At 41.2% G+C, this 19,277-nt stretch overlaps 1 pseudogene; it reads left to right on the forward strand.

The window, feature by feature from the left end:
* The first annotated feature begins 7,481 nt into the window (after positions 1-7,481).
* LOC136145724 (ubiquitin-conjugating enzyme E2 D3 pseudogene) lies at positions 7,482-8,165 on the forward strand (annotated as a pseudogene).
* Positions 8,166-19,277: the final 11,112 nt, after the last annotated feature.

Here is a 19,277-nt window from a genome sequence, read left to right on the forward strand (position 1 = left end):
TACTACCCAAAGCAATCTATAGATTCAATGCAATCCCTATCAAGCTACCAATGGTATTCTTCACAGAACTAGAACAAATAATTTCACAATTTGTATGGAAATGCAAAAAACCTCGAATAGCCAAAGTAGTCTTGAGAAAGAAAAGTGGAACTGGAGGAATCAACCTGCCTGACTTCAGGCTCTACTACAAAGCCACAATCATGAAGACAGTATGGTGCTGGCACAAAGACAGAAATATAGATCAATGGAACAAAATAGAAAGCCCAGAGATAAATCCACGTAACTACGGACACCTTATCTTCGACAAAGGAGGCAAGGATACACAATGGAAAAAAGACAACCTCTTTAACAAGTGGTGCTGGGAAAACTGGTCAACCACTTGTAAAAGAATGAAACTAGAACACTTTCTAACACCATACACAAAAATAAACTCAAAATGGATTAAAGATCTAAATGTAAGACCAGAAACTATAAAACTCCTAGAGGAGAACACAGGCAAAACACTCTCCGACATAAGTCACAGCAAGATCCTCTATGACCCACCTCCCAGAATATTGGAAATAAAAGCAAAAATAAACAAATGGGACCTAATTAAACTTAAAGGCTTTTGCACAACAAAGGAAACTATAAGCAAAGTGAAAAGAAAGCCTTCAGAATGGGAGAAAATAATAGCAAATGAAGCAACAGACAAAGGATTAATCTCAAAAATATACAAGCAACTCCTGAAGCTCAATTCCAGAAAAATAAATGACCAAATCAAAAAATGGGCCAAAGATCTAAACAGACATTTCTCCAAAGAAGACATACAGATGGCTATTAAACACATGAAAAGATGCTCAACATCACTCATTATCAGAGAAATGCAAATCAAAACCACAATGAGTACCATTACACACCAGTCAGGATGGCTGCTATCCAAAAGTCTACAAGCAATAAATGCTGGAGAGGGTGTGGAGAAAAGGGAACCCTCTTACACTGTTGGTGGGAATGCAAACTAGTACAGCCACTATGGAGAACAGTGTGGAGATTCCTTAAAAAACTGGAAATAGAACTGCCGTATGACCCAGCAATCCCACTTCTGGGCATACACACTGAGGAATCCAGATCTGAAAGAGACACATGCACCCCAATGTTCATCACAGCAGTGTTTATAATAGCCAGGACATGGAAGCAACCTAGATGTCCATCAGCAAATGAATGGATAAGGAAGCTATGGTTACATATACACTATGGAATATTACTCAGCCATTAAAAAGAATTCATTTGAATCAGTTCTAATGAGATGGATGAAACTGGAGCCCATTATACAGAGTGAAGTAAGCCAGAAAGATAAAGACCAATACCGTATACTAACGCATATATATGGAATTTAAAAAGATGGTTACGATAACCCTATATGCAAAACAGAAAAAGAGACACAGATGTACAGAACAGACTTTTGGACTCTGTGGGAGAAGGCGAGGGTGGGATGTTCAGAGAGAACAGCATTGAAACAAGTATACTATCAGGGGTGAAACAGATCACCAGCCCAGGTTGGATGCATGAGACAAGTGTTCAGGGCTGGTGCACTGGGAAGACCCAGAGGGATGGGATGGGGAGGGAGGCTGGAGGGAGGATCGGGATGGGGAACACATGTAAATCCATGGCTGATTCATGTGTCAATGTATGGCAAAACCCACTACAATATTGTAAAGTGATTAGCCTCCAACTAATAAAAATAAATGGGAAAAAAAAAAACTGAGGCATAGGGCTATGAAATAACTTATTCAAAGTCACTCAGCTTGTGAGTGACAGAGGGGCTGGACCCTTCTCCAAAGCCCATGCTGAGTTTGATGTGCATGGTCAGCCCTCAGTAAATCATTGTTGACAGTGAAAAATGCACTTGTTGCAAGGATAGGAAAGGTAAGTTTGGACTGGATCCGAAGTCCTTAGACTCTACACCCAGTAATTTTTCCATTAAGGTTTAGACATACTTTGACTTTCTCTTGCTTCTGCATGCACTTATACTCTTCTGAGCCTGCTAAGTGTCCCTTAGTTTCCGTAAAAAAACAAAGAAGCAAAATCAGGCAGGAGTCACCTGTGCCTCCAGCCGAGGCTGCACCACTGATAAGGCACTCTCAGGGCATCTTTACAACTTTTATGCCATAGATCCCTTTGGATATCTGGTGAAGTTTCTAGAACCCAATACAAAAAAATCTTTTAAAATATGTTACAAGGAAGTCAACTTTTTGAAATTAAAGTTTTCAAAATATTAAAAAATAAACTAATTTGCAACTTATGTGCTCATTTATTAATGCATTAAATGAGATGTAGCAGTAGATTTAATAACTATTCTTAAAGGAACAATGAGTATGAATGATATTTTGAGATACCTGTAACCCTTATAATGTGATTCCAATGTATCTTTGATTTCTATTGTTAACAGAGATACAGTTAATATTAATAACTGACTTATATCCATAAGTAATGAAAATACAAAATTTTGGTCACTAAGAAATTAATGAAAATAAAAATTTCTTCTCATCAAAGTTCATGGCCCCCTCACCCTCTTAAATTAAAAAATCAATTGAAGTAAATTACTTATAGATAAATCTTTTCAAAAACTAAATTATAAAAAAGAATTTAATTCAAAAATGCCCACAGCAAATATATATATCATACACATAAAATCCATTGGTTCACACATGAAATATTCACTTCAATATGAATGATCCAATGTGAGGCAAGGCTCTGGTTAGATAGCATCACTGACTCAGCAGACATGAAGTTGAGCAAATTCTGGAGAGTGGAGAACAGGGAAGCCTGCCGTGCTGCAGTCCATGAGGTTACAGAGTCAGACATGACTCAGCAACCGAAGAACAAGAAACTCCAAAAATAAGCATGTGTAACACCTGGTTCCAAACTGGGAAAGGAGGGCATCAAAGCTGCATATTGTCATCCTGCTTATTCAACTTATATGCAGAGTACATCATGAGAAATACTGGGCTGGATGAAGCACAAGCTGGAATCAGGATCACCAGGAGGAATACCAAGAACCTCAGATATGCAGGTGACACCACCCTTATGGCAGAAAGTGAAGAGCTAAAAAGTCTCTTGATGAAAGTGCAAGAGGAGAGTGAAAAGGCTGGCTCAAAACTCAACATTCAGAAAACTAGGATCATGGCATCCAGTCCCATCCCTTCATGGCAAATAGTTCGGGAAACAATGGAAACACTGACAGACTTTATTTTCTTGGGCTCCGAATCACTGCAGATGGTGACTGCAGCCATGAAATTAAAGATGCTTGCTCCTTGGAAGCAAAGCTATGACCAACCTAGACAGCATATTAAAAAGCAGAGACATTACTTTGCCCAACAAAGGTCTGTATAGTAAAAGTTATAGTTTTTTCAGTAGTCATGTATGGATGTGAGAGTTCAACTATAAAGAAAGTTGAGCACCAAAGAATTAATGGTTTTGAACTGTGGTGCTGGAGAAGACTCTTGAGAGTCCCTTGGACTGCAAGGAGATCCGACCAGTCCATCCTAGAGGAAATCAATCCTGAATAGTCATTAGAAGGACTGATGCTGAAGTTGAAACTCCAATATTTCGGGCACCTGATGCGAAGAACTGACTCATCAGAAAAGACCCTGATGATGGGAAATATTGAAGGCAGGAGGAGACAGGGACGACAGAGGATGAGATGGTTGGGTGGACATGAGTTTGAACAAGCCCTGGGAGTCGGTGAAGGACAGGGAAGCCTGGCATGCGGCAGTCCATGGGGTCGCAAAGAGTCGGACACGACTGAGTGACTGAACTGAACTGAATTTTATTAGCTTTTTATTAAAATGTGTCCTGTCTGCACCAATAGCCCACACAATGTTAAAAATCATTTTACCTTCCTTGTGTTCGGTAGTTAGAGTAGGAAAAAGGAGTCAAAAATGGCGGTGGTTAAAAGACAAAGAAAGGGGAAAGCCTGCAAAAATGGAACAAAAGAAAATCCACAGACCAGTGTGAGAACCTCAGGTGAGACAAACATGCCCCCTTCTTGGCTAGCCCAATTTGCATCGGGCAGGATCAATGGGGAGGAGACAAAAGGTATAAAATGAGGAGGCCAAGACAGATTGAGGCCTCTTTTGGGGTTGGTCCACCCTCACGCCTCGAGGGTGTACTATCCTTTGCCAAATAAAACTCTGAGCTGTAACTGAACTGTAACACTGGTATGCCATTTCAAATCTTTGCTGCCACAAGACAGAACCAAGGAAATTACACAGTCTCCTGACACTTGGCCACCCAGTCCTCCCCTCTCTCTGCCTCCCACATCCAGTTTATTTGATTTACTTTAAAAAAATTTAAAATTGGCCCTAGGAGCGCACCCTCCCTTATGCGGCCACTAACAAAGGAGGACCTCCAAAAAGAGGAGAGCAGCAATAACCAGGTCCGGATGACAAGTGAAGTCCGAGCCAGACCTTGATTTCAGCCCAGTGAATGCTCAGCAGAGAAACTGCCCCCTGACCTACTGAAATCATGAAACCCAGCAGGACCCTGTGGGGCTCCTGTGCACTGAAGCCTTTCTATGTCTCCACCATCCACACCTGGCCATTTCCTGTGTGTGGGAAATAAATAGGCTTTGGCCTCCACGACCTTCCCTGAGTTCCAAAGGGCAAGTTCAAACAGTTGCTCATCAGGGAAGGGAGGAGATGCAGAGACAAGGGAGGAGCAGCCAAGAAAAGATAGAGCAGGCTTGGGGCAGGGCCCTGGTCTCCCTGCAAGGGATACACAGAACAGTGTCTTTGAGCTCTTCTTCAGAACTAAAACCTTCAACAAATGGAAGACGTTAACATGATGAAGCATTCTTCATTCCAGACACAAGGTCACAGTTTGATAACCTTGAGAATCACAGAAGCTCATCAGGAGACCGTCTGAGGCCAGATTAAAGGCTGCTGGCCCTGCACACACCATGATCCTTATCAGCAACCCCCCCCCAAACCATATCTATGAAACTCCTCACCAAGCCCCCCCACCCACCCACCTCCATGGTGGGACACATGTATTTATTTGAGGGCATTAGCCCACTGTGCTCCCCCTTGTCTGGCAAAGCAACACACCTGTTCTTTTCTACTTCACCAAAGCTTCTGGATTCATTTCAGCGGTGGTGCACAGTGGCTGCATTTTGACCTCGACCATGAGATAATCAATTTGGATTGTTGTAAGCCACTAAGTGTCTGGTAATTTGTTACCTAGCAATAGAAAACAGATACACAGTAGATGCAACAACTTGCCTTTCACCTTAAGAGGGATGCCTTGGCATGTCCTAAATGACTAGGCCTTAGAAAATACACAAAGTGATGACCCAGTCTACACATCTGGAGAAGAGCCCACCCTGACTCCTGGTGCAGAGCTCTCCTCCCTGTTCAATACCAGCCCTTGATCATCCACTGCAGCAAACATGATCAAAGCTCCTTCTAATTTCTTACATGTAGCAAGAGAAAAGTCTGTGTTCACTCTCAAGTACACTTAGTTTAGCAAGTGATAAAGAATTTGCCTGCAGTGCAGGAGATGTGGGTTCAATCCCTGGATTGGGAAGATCCACCGGAGAAGGAAAGGGCAACCCACTCCAGTATTTTTGCCTGGGAAATCCCATGGACAGAGGAGCCTAACAGGCTACCATCCATTGGGTCGCCAAAAGAGTTGAACATGACTTAGCGACTAAAAACAACAACAAATCAAAACAAACACCCACACTTGATAAAATCATGTAAATTGCTATTGATACTGTTTCAGACTTAAGAACCTTCAACTAGAAACAAAGGTCAAAGCAAAGTAGAACTGACTTGGAAGTTTATTGTTTCTTTTCCTTCCAGAATTTCAACAACAACTAATATCTGTTGAGCATGCTATTTTAAGGCACTCTACCAGGCATAATAGAAAAAAGTGGGGTATAAAACACAGTCCTAGTCTTTTAAAATTTGATCGAGTGCTTAGAATACAAACATAGAATATAACCAATCCTTTATGATAGCGTATTCTAACTACTAAATGAAAGATAACGAATAAAGAATAATCAGTGAGGCCCAAACAGTCAGGAAAGATACTATAGGGACTTCCCTGGTGGTCCAGTGGTTAGGACTCCACACTTCCAATGCAGAGGGTACAGGTTCAGTCCCTGGTCAGGGAACTACATACCAAAAAAAGTAAAGGTACTACATATATCTGAATCACTTTGTTATATACGTGAAACTAACACAACACTGTAAATCAACTCTACTTCAATAAGAGTAAATAGCAACTGTGTACAGACTGGATAGTGTACAGAGAATCATGAAAGCTATCAATCCACTTGTCAACAAAAACTAATCAGTTGATCAAAGAAAGAAATGGAAAATTTTATTCGAACCAACTTGAAGATTATAACCTGGGAACAGCCTCTGTCCATCAGAGGTCAAAGCAGTTATACAAGTTTCTGAGGCAGAGCGCTGTACATTAAAAGATGTGCTCATCTGAAAAGTTTTAAAAGTTTCCTCAGGAAACTCAAAGAAGTGCTCTCTATCAACCTAGAAGGGTGGGATGGGGAGGGAGATGGGAGGGAGGCTCAAAAAGGAGGGAATATATATATACCTGTGACTGATTCATGCTGATGTTCATCAAAAAACAACAAAATTCTGTAAAGCAATTATCCTTCAATTAATAAATACATAAATATTTAAGAAGACGTATTATTCACAGTTTATACAGTCTAGTGAGCAGTAGGTTATGGGTCATCATGGTCTCTTACCATGATTTAGAAGGTTTTAAGCTAAGGATATGTGAATATTCATGAGGGGGCATGGGTGATGGATGCATATTCATCAAGGGGCTTAAGCAGAGGAGAATTCGGCATAGAACTAGAGCAACAGGTTGACAGAGTCCAGGCTTGGGTTCCCTGCAGCCACGAGGGTCAGAAAGGTCAGCAGCATCATTCCTTAGGTTCCAGTTAATCTGGTGGTTGAGTGGTTTGAATTCTGAGAAACAGCTCAAGAAAGTGCTTCATGCCAATCTCTACTTTGGGAACAGAACTGGGAGTCTTGACAACTGATACATTGTCTCCCGGTACAGTTTGTCTCCCTGGCCTCGTTATAACTGTTTGTTTTTACTTTCTTTTGTTCCCTTAAAATCTTTAATTCCTAAGGTCTACTCTTCTACAAGGGCAAGAATTGTCTTAGATCCCAAAATGACTTCGGCCTAAAATAGCTTCTCTTCTGTTAAGAAAACGTTGTCTGGTCCTCCTCCCCCTGACCGCCCAGGGAGTCTCTATCTGCTTAGAGGTTCCCCTTGAGCAAAAGTTTTTTTAAAAAGTTATGAGAAAAGCAGCTGAGAGGGAATAAGTTGTAACACTGCTAACTCTTTTCCTGAAAGTGTTGCCAGTTAAGACTAAAGAAAAATCCTTTTCTTTCAGTCGGCACTAAAGTGGATGATGTGATCTTGCGGCCGTGTGGTGCGCGTGGGCCCCGCAGGGCCGGGGAGGCTCCGGCTGCAGCGTGAGGGAGGCCCCGGCCCCTCTGCGCCTGTGTCTGGCAGAGCTGGTGTGAGACGAAGCGACAATCCTTCCCAGCCGCCGGGATAATCAAAGAGCTTTGGCCGGACCTTCGAGCACGCACCGAGAGAGTGAGGAGCCAGACGAAAGGCACATACTATGTCGCTGAAACGTATTAATAAGGAACTTAGTGCTTTGGCCCGTGACCCTCCAGCACAATGTTCTGCAGGTCCAGTTGGGGATGATATGTTTCATTGGCAAGCCACAGTTATGGGACCTAACGACAGCCCATATCAAGGCGGTGTGTTCTTTTTGACAATTCATTTTCCTACAGACTACCCCTTCAAACCACCTAAGGTTGCATTTACAACAAGAATTTATCATCCAAATATTAACAGTAATGGCAGCATTTATCTCAATATTCTAAGATCACAGTGGTCTCCTGCTTTAACTATTTCTAAAGTTCTTTTATCCATTTGTTCACGGCTATGTGATCCAAACCCAGATGACCCCCTGGTGCCAGAGATTGCACGGATATATAAAACAGACAGAGATAAGTACAACAGAATAACTCGGGAATGGACTCATAAGTATGCCATGTGATGCTACCTTAAAGTCAGAATAACCTGCATTATAGCTGGTATAAACTTTAAATTACTGTTAATAAATAAATAAACTGGATGATGAGGCCTCCTCGATAAATATTACTCTATATTGCTTATATGTAATACATAATATGAGGACTTCCCAGGTGGTTCAGTGGTAAAGAATCACCTGCCAATACAAGAGATGCAGGTTTGATTGCTGGCTCAGGAACATCCCCTGGAGAAGGAAATGGCAACCCACTCCAGTGTTCTTGTCCAAAGAGCTCCATGGACAAAGAAGAGCCTGGCAGGCTATAGTCCGTGGGGTCTCAAAAGAGCTGGACATGACTTTGAAACTAAACAACAACAATATATAACATATTTGTAATAAATAAATAAATAAATGTTAGAAATATCAGTTCATATCAGTAGGCTTCCATAAGACAGTGTCTAGCTTTACAAACCACCTTTAGGGAAAAAACAAAAATAAAATCCTACTCTATCTAACAATTTGTAACTGTACACACACACACACACACACACACACACACACAAATCTCCTAAGATCAAAATAATCTGATTAAGAAACTATAGCTCCCCCCTTAAATTCAGCTCCCCTGAAATTTTTTATAAGGCCATTAGTGAGGATGACAAAGATACAGCTGTTGTAATATACCATGATAATTCTTTATTAGAGATTTTAAGGGTTAATTATAATTGGAAAAAAAACTAAACCACCACGCCTCATTTTGGTATTATATATTTTTGCATAAAATTTTAACTAGTCTTCAGTTGCAAATTTTGCTCTCACTCTGCTTGATTTCAACCTCTTTTCAGAAAATATATGTCATGTAGTTCTGGGCTCCCTGAGGATAACCAGTATGGTCAGTTCAGTGTTGCTGTAAACTTCAGATCTAGATATTGTCACCCATTTGCTCTTTCCAAAGACAGGGCACTTATTTCAGGACATCTGTCCTACTGTATTAGCTTTAAAAAAAATGCTGGTGACAGTGTAGCTGAAAATTCAAATGGAAAAGAATTGGAAAGGGTCAGCATCTTTCCTTCTGCTGATTTTTTAAAACTGATTCTTGAGAAGACTGTTTCCATGCAGCACGACCAGGCTATGGCACTGCTGATCCTGTCATTTGCATGCAAGTCCCTTCGTTATCAATAAAGATGGCCACACGGTTCATTCAACCTGTAGTGATGAGAATCAAGCGTGAAGATGGCTGAAATAATTGGGTCAAATCTGCAGCATGCCAATTCAGTGGTCACATAAAATTGAGGGCATATTCAAAAATTATAACAAATCACTCTCTGCAGGTAAAAAAGGAGTCATGCTAGTGAAGTATCAGCCCATTTCGGAAGGACACTAGCACGTAAAATGATGTAAATGATGCACTTATGTAGGAGTAGAATAAAAATAAACAACACTGTCTATTATCAAAGAAAGGTAGGCAGACTCATGTACCAACATCTGATTTCCAGTTCATTCCCTCTCATAAAAAATTAGTCAAGTAATGGAAGCGTTGGGGAGTCAGGATATTTTAAGCTATTATTTCACATACCTTCTGTGCTGCAGTCCCCAACATTTTTGGCACCAGTGACTGATTTCATGGAAGACAACTTTTCAGTGGACCAGGGAAGAGAGGCGATGGTTTCAGGATGATTCGAGGGTATTGCCCTTATTGTGCACTCTCTTTCTATTATTATTACATCAGCTCCACCTCAGATCATCAGTCTTTAGATCCCGGAAGTTGGAGACCCCAGATTATGTTACACTGGGTTGGCTGTGTCACTCCAAATCTATCCTCTAACCTTCTTTGCTGCATTCTGTGCCCTGGGAGGTTCATGTGCTTGGACTACATCAACAGGCTCCTTTGTCCTCTGGTTCTCAGTTGGGTTGGGTCAATAAGGGACATGAATGTGAGATCAAGGAAGGCAGGAGGGTGGGGTCCAGCACTAATGGTTTCTGCTCCCCTTGGAGGGACCATCCCTCCACAGACAGTCATAACTCTTTTTCTTTTTTTTAATTCTTAGCAAGATTCTGACATTTTTACTTGAATAAACACTCCTAGGATTGTTGCAAGCCTTTAATTAATATCCAGAATTCTGAAAAGGTAATTTTGGCAAGTGTTGGCCAGTGTGTTTATCACTTTTATGGAGGAGCAGGTTTGGGATAGCCATAACTCTTATCATTCAGATGTTAACCTCCTTCTGATGTTGTAGGAAAAAGAGTGAGATGCAAGAGGATGGTCAGATCCCAGGTAATGTCCAAGTCCCTGGGACAGCCCCCAAGTATGGGTTTTTGGCTTCGCACAGGGAAGAATTCAATAGCAAGCCATAGTAAAGAGAAAGAAGGTTAATTCAGGAAGGAAACACACTCCATAGACAGAGTGTGAGCCATCTTGGAAGGAAAGAGGCCCCAGGATATGCAGTTGTCGGATTTTATGGACATGGGTAATTACTTAGGCTAATGAGAGGGAAGAGTATTCTAGCTATTTGGGGGATGGGGTGGGGATTTTCAGGAACTGGGCCACCTACCATGGGATCACTTTATGATCCTTTGTGGTCATCGTCCGTATAGTCAAAGCTATGGTTTTTCCAGTAGTCATATACAGATGTGAGAGTTGGTCCATAAAGAAAGCTGAGCACCGAAGAATTGATGCTTTCAAATTGTAGTGCTACAGGAGACTCTTGAGAGTCCCTTAGACTGTAAGAAGACCAAACCAGTCAATCCTAAAGGAAATCAACCCTGAATACTCTTTAGAATGACTGATGCTGAAGCTCCAGTACTCTGGCTCCCTGATGTGAAGAGCTGACTCATCAGAAAAGACTCTGAGGCTGGGAAAGATTGAAGGCAAAAGGAGAAGGGGGTGGGAGAGGACGAGATGGTTAGACAGAATCACTGACTAAAGGACACAAATTTAAGCAAACTCCAGGAGATAGAAGAGGACAGAGGAGCCTGGCGTGAAGCAGTCCACAGGGTTGCCAAGAGTTCCATGTGACTTAGCAACTGAACAACAAGAACCATCATGGCACCTGGGGTGTGTTACAGTGAGTGTATACGGAGGCTCAAGGTCAAGCAGAAGTTGAGTTCACCATCTTGGACCTAATTGGTTCTAATCAGTTTATGTCTTGTCCTGGGGCTATGTCATTCTTTTAAAGGTTGTGCACTGCCCCCTTCCAGTCTCACTAGGACAGCATTTTTGAGATTCATTTAAGTTGGATTCGTAATTTGCTCTTTTTTTATTCTACCTAGTATTCCTAGTATATCACAATCATTTATCTATCTATCTGCCAACATATGTTTGTGTTTCTTTGTGAATGTCTTCTTTGTTCTTGGATAAAATCCTAATACTTGCTGGGTTATAGTTTTATAAGGAAGTAAAACACTGTAAGTAATGTTAGAAAGAACAACTAGCTTTTCAAAGTAATTGAATTATTTTACACTCCATAAGTGATATTATGAGAGCCACAGCTGATTCACATCATTACTGTCATATCTTTTTTGGTCAATCTTTTTTTTAAGTGATTTATAGTTGATTTACAATGTTGTGCCAGTTTCAGATGTACAGCAGAGTCGTTCAGTTAGATATACATATGTATCTTATACATATGCTACACATATATCATACACATCTCATAACTCTTTTTAGATGACCCATTCCTTCCGCACAGCCTCCCCACCTTTGTGTTCCCATAACTGGATCCTCCACTTTGCTATTACTGCACCATCTTAAGTGGTTTCTATGCTCCTTGAACAAATCTTTGTAAATAGTCCCTGGAGTGGGAATGGATAAAAAAGATGTGGAACATGTATACAGTGGAATAATACTCTGCTATAAAGAAGGGCTTCCCTGATAGCTCAGTTGGTAAAGAATCTGCCTGCAATGCAGGAGACCCTGGTTTGATTCCTGGGTCAGGAAGATCTGCTGGAGAAGGGATAGGCTAGCCACTCTAGTATTCTTGAGCTTCCCTGGCGTCTCAGCTGGTAAAGAATCCACCTCCAATATGGGAGACCTGGGTTCGATTCCTGGGTTGGAAAGATCCCCTGGAGAAGGGAATGGCAACTGACTCTAATATTCTGGCCTGGCTTCCCCAATGGCTCAAGTGGTAAAGAATCTGTCTGCAGCACAGGAGACACAGGAGATGCGAATTCGATCCCTGGGTCAGGAAGATCCCCTGGAGGAGGAAACGGCAACCCACTCCAGTATTCTTGCCTGGAAAATCCCATAGACAGAAGAGCTTGATGGGCTACAGTCCATGGGGCTGCAGAGTCAGACATGATTGAGCACACACTAGGGCTATAAAAAAGAATGAAATAATGCCACATGCAGCAACATGGACCTAGTGATTGTCACACTGAGTGAAGCAAGTGGGACAGAGAAAGACAAGTATCACATGATATCGCTTAGATGTGGAATCTAAAAAACAGGCTCGAATGACTTTACCTACAAAACAGAAATGGAGTAACAAAGGTAGAAAGCAAACTTCTGGTTACCAAAGTGTAAGAGAAGGGGAGGGATACAACGGGAGATTGGGACTGTCATATACACGTGCTACATATGTAACAGATAACTAATATGGACCCACTGTACAGCACAAGGAACTCAGTACTCTCTAATGACTTACATGGGAAGAGAATCTAAAAAAGAGTGAATATATAATATGTATAGCTGATTCACTTTGCCGTACTCCTGAAACTAACACAACATTGTAAATCAACAATAAAGTGAAAGTGAAGTCGCTCAGTCGTGTCCAGTTCTTTGCGCTCCCATGGACTGAAACCTAACACGCTCCTCCGTCCATGGGATTTTCCAAGCAAGAGTACTCAAGTGGGTTGCCATTTCCTTCTCAGAGGATCTTCCCAACCCAGGGATCGAACCCAGGTCTCCCACATTATAGGCAGACACTTTACCATCTGCGCCACCAGGGAAGTCCATAAAAATCAACTATACTCCAATAAAATTATTTTTTTAAAGTCCCTCCATTGAACACTCTTCAAATCACCTAGTTTGACCAACCATGACTGAATTGCACAACTGTAATCATTATTTAGAATTATTTGCCAACTGGTGTTAATTCAGAACAAGTGTTTAAAAATAATAAAAAGTGTAGCTGTTTCCCTCCACCATGTATATACTTCCACTGATAAATCTGAGATAAAATTCATGGAATGTATCTTCAATATTATCTCAGACCTTCCTCAGGGGTATATGGCCTTACTTTTATTAAAATGGTTCTAGGTCTAAAAAGTGCCTTGGAGAAGGAAAGCAAGTAATTCCATCAGGTCTACTCAAATCAGGCTTTCATTCACCAAATGTGTAATTTTGGTGATACGAATCACCTGGTCATCCAGTTTAATCTTTATTGGGGGACAATTCTCCATGGCATTTCTATATGCTTTTGTTCTGGAATATCTTTCCAAGGATATTCATATAGCAAACAGGATTGTACATTAGGAATACTTTGGACCTCCACCAGAGTTTCCTCTGGCTTATCCCTGTCCAAAGATATTTCACCATATTTCGGGTCCCAGTGAAATATATATATATATATACACATACATATATATATATGTATGTGTATATATATATATATACACACACACACTTTTTTTTTCTTCCCTGGTGGTTCAAATGGTAAAGAATCTATTTGCAATGCTGGAGACCCAGGTTTGGTCTCTGGGATGGGATGATCCCCTGGAGAAGGGAATGACAACCCACTCCAGTCTTCTTGCCTGGAGAATCTCATGGACAGAGGAGACTGGCGGGCTACAGTCTCCTGTAAGTCCATGGGGTTGCAAAGAGTCATACATGACTGAGCAATTAACACTTCTACTTTGAAAAACCTTGACAAGTAGAGATAGCATTCCCTTTTAGCGCAAAGAACACATTTGTTTCCCGACTAGGAGGATAAAGACAATGTCTTTCTCCAGGGCAAAGGTTGATACGTTTTGCTTTCAGGTCATTATAAGAGATGGGGGTTTACTAAGCTCCGAGTTCCTCAGCTGCAAACTCCTTCCAGTGCAGCATACCTCTGGGTGACTTGGGAGGCAAGAGGAACCATTGAAACCTAAAGCTCTTACTGCCTGCTGTGCTGTTCATAGAAGGTCCTTTGTCTCTGGTCCAGATGTCTCAGGTTTTTTCAGCATCTATGAAACTAGCAGGCAGACCTGTTCACTTGCTGGGGTACAAATCTCAGCCCCTTCACAGTTATTAACAATCCAAGGACTCCTAACCCGATGACCCAGCATCCTGAAGCCATGTGTTTCTACATCAGTCACTAATTTTGTGCTCATTTGTTATGGCAGCAACAGAAAATATGTCAGGCAAGGTATTTTTGTACTAAGTCTTCCTTCCTGGGGGCACTGACCACAGACCCGGGGTTCCTGAGAATAAGGAAAACTGAAAAGCTGAGTTCCGGGACACTTGCCTGATTCTTATATCCTGACTTAGCAAGGATCCTAGGAAGAGTGTCAAGGAAGAAGGGAGAAAACAGACACGGCTCCCCTGTTTTCCTCTCCTCTTCAAGTGAGAAAATTGAAAAGTGCATATCATAAGGTTTACACTCTAGGAATAAAAGAAAAAAAGTCTCGTTTGACATCCACAAAGTAAAGATGATACAAACATATCAATAGGAGAACCAATTACACAGGCCCTAGCCTGGTGAAGTCCACTCAGAGCTATGCATGCACAGAATAAGGGCTTCCCTGGTGGCTCAGATGGTAAAGAATTGGCCTGCAACGTGGGACACCCAGGTTCAATTCTGGGTCGGGAAGATCCTCTGGAGAAGGGAATGACTACCCATGCCTGGAGCACTCCAAGGACAGAGAAGTCTGGGGTCACAAAGAGTCAGACTTGACTGAGTAACTAATATATATGCACAGAGAATCACTCTACAGGGCAGGAGAGGAATCAGTTCTCACCCCATCCCTATATTCAACCCACATAAAATCATGTAGAACTTGTACTCATGAGTTTACACAGGGCAACCAATATAGTCTGAAATACATGAAAAAAGTAAGAGGTAAAACTAAAGCTCCACAGAGAGCTTGGCTCACCTGTGAAAAAGGAAACTTCTCCCACCCTAGGGCAAAATCCTCCCATGAATTCTTACCTCACGAAGAAAGTCTTCTTTCTGTGGCGATCACCACAGTCGAGCATCTAAAGTATAGTAAATGATACGGGGATTTTTGCTTAAATCCTAAAGGAATGTGCCTCCATAAAAAATGTTTGTTTTCTCAACAGATAATGCACAGAATCTTCTTCCTAACCAAACACACCTTTTCTCCTCCTAAATTATCTAGCTGTGAATCTCAAAATTATTAAAACTTTTTACATTGCTTTTAGCCTGTAACTTGATATTCAAATGTCACTTAAACCAGTCTGAAAATAAAAAATCAATTAAAAAAGAAAACTCCCCCATCAGATAGAGCTACTGGAAAGTTCATCTCATGAGTAATAATTTATAGACAAGGTAATATATTATTTACCAAGCAAGTTGCACCATTTACAGCGTCCTCTTCGCTTGAGTAACAAACAACAACATATACCACACTAAGGATTATCAGGTGGCTTAAGATACTTTATCACCTTTCTTGTGAGGTAATTGGAGATCCTGACAGTCACTAATCCAGTAATTCCAGTAACATGCTTTTGAAGAAGACAGCAAATGTGCTATTTAAATATTTCAGTAGTTTAAATAAAGAGCCTTTATAAAGAAAAGCCAATATAAAAGTTAATGTACTGATAGAATAAACCTAAATCAGGAATATGAAAATTAGGGACTTCCCTGGGAGTCTGGTGGTTAAGACTCCACACCTGCTAAGCAGGAGCACAGGTTTGAGCCCTGATCAGGGAATTTAGATCACAAATGCTGGGTGACCATAAAGCAAAACAAACAACAACAACAAATTTAAAAATAAAAAGTTGGGAGAGACATCTGGTCAGACACTATATGAATGTCTACAATTAGGTTGTTTGAACTTTAATTCCTTAATAAATGGAGCTATTAGAAATTTCACTGGCCTAAGAACACCATATGGAGAAGGCAATGGCACCCCACTCCAGTACTCTTGCCTGGAAAAGCCCATGGACGGAGGAGCCTGGTAGGCTGCAGTCCATGGGGTCGCTAAGAGTCGGACACAGCTGAGCGACTTCACTTTCACTTTTCCTTTCATGCCCTAGAAAATGAAATGGCAACCCACTCCAGTGTTCTTGCCTGGACAATCCCAGGGATGGGGAAGCCTGGTGGACTGCCGTCTATGGGGTTGCACAGAGTCGGACACGACTGAAGTGACTCAGCAGCAGCAGCAAGAACATCATGAAAAAATTACTAAGTTCTAAGGGAAGGAAAGTTATGACCAACCTAGACAGCATATTAAAAAGCAGAGACATTAGTTTGTCAACAAAGGTCTGTCTAGTCAAGGCTATGGTTTTTCCAGTGGTCATGTATGAATGTGAGAGTTGGACTGTGAAGAAAGCTGAGTGCCGAAGAATTGATGCTTTTGAACTGTGGTGTTGGAGAAGACTCTTGAGAGTCCCTTGGACTGCAAGGAGATACAACCAGTCCATCCTAAAAGAGATCAGTCCTGGGTGTTCATTGTAAGGACTGATGTTGAAGCTGAAACCCCAACACTTTGGCCACCTGATGTGAAGAACTGACTTATTTGAAAAGACCCTGATGCTGGGAAAGATTGAGGGCAGGAGGAGAAGGGGACAACAGAGGATGAGATGGTTGGATGGAATCACTGACTCAATGGACATGGGTTTGGGTGGACTCCGGGAGTTGGTGATGGACAGGGAGGCCTGGCATGTGGTGGTTCATGGGGTCGCAAAGAGTCGGACATGACTGAGCGACTGAACTGAATTGAACTGAAGGGTGCAATGAAACAAGAAGATTTAGGGACAAACTGAGGTTTAAAGGACATTGAGAGCCTGCTCAGAGTAGAATTACAGAAGTATCCAACATGCAGTCTCAGGCTTAGTGTCAGGGCTAGTTTCTACATAATTACACATGGTGGGGCCTTTTCTTTCACGTGGTCTGACTCTAAAGAAAAGGACCTTTGGGACTTCCTGGAAGTCCAGGGTTAGGATTTCCACTTTCACTGCAGGGGCCCAGATTCTATCCCTGGTTGGGGAACTCACAGCCACAACTACTTGTGAGATCTTGTGGCTTAAGATCTCACAAGCCACATAGTATGGAAAAAAAAAACAAAAACTGTGTCCTGGATTTACTTAAACACAAAAACAAATCCTAATAATAACAACAACAAAAAACACATGATTTTTCAATGTTGATTTGGGGACAGAACAACTATAGAGTTCCCTAAATATTAAGTGTGAGAAAGTCTGCTGAAATTTAAATACATTCCTCGTGAAGAATGTATTTCTTCACGGAACTTTATGTTGAGATTCATTCAGCAACTTCATAACAGCCCATTATAAACTTTTCGAAATTTATTCCAAATTAGGAGTTGGAAGACTAGTACTATAAAAGACCAGATAGTAAATATTTCTAAATATTTTCTTTTTTTTTTAACAACTTAAAAAATGTAAAAGTCAAAAAGAAGTGAGTATATTCACATCATCCAGCCAATCTCCAGATCGCTTTACATCTAGCAAAACTGAAATTCTGTCCCCATTGAACTAACAATCCCCCATTTCCCCTGTACACCAATGTATATCGCAGTATTGGGCACTGTTAGTGGATCGGAAGGAGGATTCTCTGATCAAGGTCAAAAGCGGCAGAGAAGGATCATATCCATACCTCCTTCTCCAGGTACACACACCAGTGTTCACAGCAGCATTATTCCAAATGGGCAAAAACTGGAGAGAACCCCATTGTCCATTGACAAACGAATGGATATACAAGATGCGGTTTATACCTACAGTGCAATACTGCCTGTGCCCAGCTGCTCAGCCATGTCCAACTCTTTGAGAACAAAACCAATATTCCATTGTATGTATTAACCACACTTTATCCATTCATCTGCTGACGGACAGCTGGGTTCTTTCCATTTTTTGCCGATTTTGAATAATGTCCCTGTGAATGTTGGCTTCCACTTTCTGCTTGTTGTGAATAATGCTTCTATGAACACTGGGGAATGGATTATCATTTAGCCTTAAAAAAGATGGAAATCCTGATAGGTGCTATAACACAGATAAACCCTGAGAACATTATGCTAACTGAAATAAATCAGACACCAAAGGACAAATATTCCATGCCTCCACTTCTATACAGTATCAATACCTAGAGGAGTCAAATTCAAAAAGAGGCAGAAAGTAGAAAAGTGGTCACTATTGGTAGAACAAGGTCTGGGGCAAAGCAGAATGGAGACTTAGTGTTTAATGAGCACAGAACTTCAGCTGCACGATGAAAAAGGCCCAGAGGTGGGCAGTGATGACAGTGGCACAGCAGTGTGAATGAACTTATCACCACTGAATTGTAACCTCTTAAAAAGAGGCAAAATGGTAAACTTTATGTTATGTGTATTTTACCACAATTTAAAAAAAAATGTAAAAACTGTTCTAGGTCAGAGTCATACAGAAGCAGACTAGTGACCACAACTGGGTTGCATTCTATAGATTGCTTTAAGTCATTGAATGAAATGAAACCACTAAATGAAATGAACAAAATGACATAAAATAATTTTTAAAATTATAATTCATTTTTATTTCAATGTGAACATATTACAATGTCATATTTAATATACTTATTGCACTTACCAAAATTTATAAACACAACTACAGTATTTATGGATCAAAAAATACTGGAGTCTCTTTAAGATGAGGTTGAATGTATGTAAAGACAGGATGTAAAGACAGGGTGATACACATAAGTATCCACAGCTTTACCTGTTGGAGAGGTAGGGAGATACAGGAGAGGTAGAGATGAATTAATCATGGTGTCTGCAACAAAGCATAAAACTTAGCCTGAAAGATGTGGTGGGTAAAGCTGAAACAAGGAGTGAAAATACCCAGTTTCAAAGTTCAGATTTCAAAGTCTGGTATTACAGCCTATACCACTTTTACCTTCTTCCCCACTCACCTGGTGCATAGTAAACCATTTTCCTTCCATCTGGCCGGGGCGGAGGTGGGGAGGGGACTGACACATTACAAAATTATGCATACTGCCAGAGATTTGCCCTGAGCTCCCCCCTGCATTCTTGCAACATTTAAACCTAAAACTCACCTAAT

This window comes from Muntiacus reevesi, chromosome 13, assembly GCF_963930625.1.
Source record: "Muntiacus reevesi chromosome 13, mMunRee1.1, whole genome shotgun sequence".
NCBI classification, from domain to species: Eukaryota; Metazoa; Chordata; class Mammalia; order Artiodactyla; family Cervidae; genus Muntiacus; species Muntiacus reevesi.